Here is a 1,511-nt window from a genome sequence, read left to right on the forward strand (position 1 = left end):
TCTCAGTCATCACATCATATGATAACAGAGAGCTTTAACAGGAACTAGATGAAGGTTTGCTTACACGTTTAAGGCTTTATTACCTGGCTCTTGCCTTAAACCAAAGATCTTTATCGCTGTTGGGGAAAAAAAAAAGCAATGAAAAGTTTATAATGCAGTAAATAGCTGTAGAATTTAACCATTTCTGTTTGGTTGTATATGTGGAAGAAAACTATTTGCATGCGCTTCAGTTAAAAAGTTGACTTCTCTTTGTTTTATCTCTAATTTACGTTTTGATTACAGGGGGTAATTTTACACTGCTACCCATAAAGTTGAAATAAAATACAGTACGTTGCATAAGTGTTCACTCGTCTGCTTTGTGTCAACGTCAATAATGTCTATTTTTAATCGATGGTATTCACAGTAATTTCACAGCTAATCAGGGTGCAGCTTGTTTATCAGTGTACATTTGCTGTCCTTATAAAATTACTCCTTACATCCATTAATGTAAAAAAAATGGCAACAAAAGGGAGAGCTCTAGGTGAGAAAAGTCCAAACTGTATCCAATCATGGTTTGGGACTGCAGGCGTGCTGCCAGCTGAGAGGAGCTACATTTCATTAAGGGGGAACCATTTTATGTGACGTACTGGAGCAGAGCAAAACCACCCTTTGACATTATCACTAATGGCTCTACTCACTTTTTCTTGTGGTTTAGACCTTCTTATGCAAAAATGTACATGATTTAAATGTGAGAGAGGAACTCACTGAATTCACAAAAGACTTTCTACAAGATTTAAAGTAATTGTTTGGGGAATTATTTTCCATTCTTCAAGCAGACACTGATGTTGGCTCTTTGCAGGGCGTGTGTAACTCATTTGTTCCTTGATTTATGCATTGGTGCAAACTCATTTTGATGAAACTCTGTTTCCAGAGTTGGGAGCAAAAAACAAATAAATCTTTTGGAATGTTGAAGTATATGGAATATTTAATAGTGGATATTAAGGTCCTCAGTATTACGTAGATGATTATGGAGATAATTAGAGCATCTGACTTGGAGGGATGAGCAAATACTCCCAGTAGTAAAGAGTATTTTGACCTCTTCTTATTAAATGATAGTGAAAATATGATGTATACTTCATATATGCAGTATATATCTTATGAAAACTGTATAGACATATTACTGTAAAAACTAAACCAACAAATAAAAAATAAAAAAAGATATATTTCTAGACACAAAAATATTCATACTTGATGGGCAACAGTGTATATTTTTGAAAGTTGGACAAAAACACAAAACTATAAGTGGATCCTGCTGAGCTACTGACTGGACTGTAAACAGGCTAAAGACACAGAAAACTTTGGTCAAAGTTGGGCTGTAAGGTCGACCTGAAGTCCACAGTAACTGAACCAAAAGCCAAAAAATGGTTTTGATTTTTTTGATTTCGCTTATATCAAAAAGAAAAAACTTTACTAAACATTTATTTTATCTTTATGCACAGATATCTTTTTTCTGGATATGTAAAAAAAAAAAA

The sequence above is a fragment of the Cyprinodon variegatus genome, unplaced genomic scaffold, assembly GCF_000732505.1.
Source record: "Cyprinodon variegatus isolate N-32 unplaced genomic scaffold, C_variegatus-1.0 Scaffold622, whole genome shotgun sequence".
NCBI classification, from domain to species: Eukaryota; Metazoa; Chordata; class Actinopteri; order Cyprinodontiformes; family Cyprinodontidae; genus Cyprinodon; species Cyprinodon variegatus.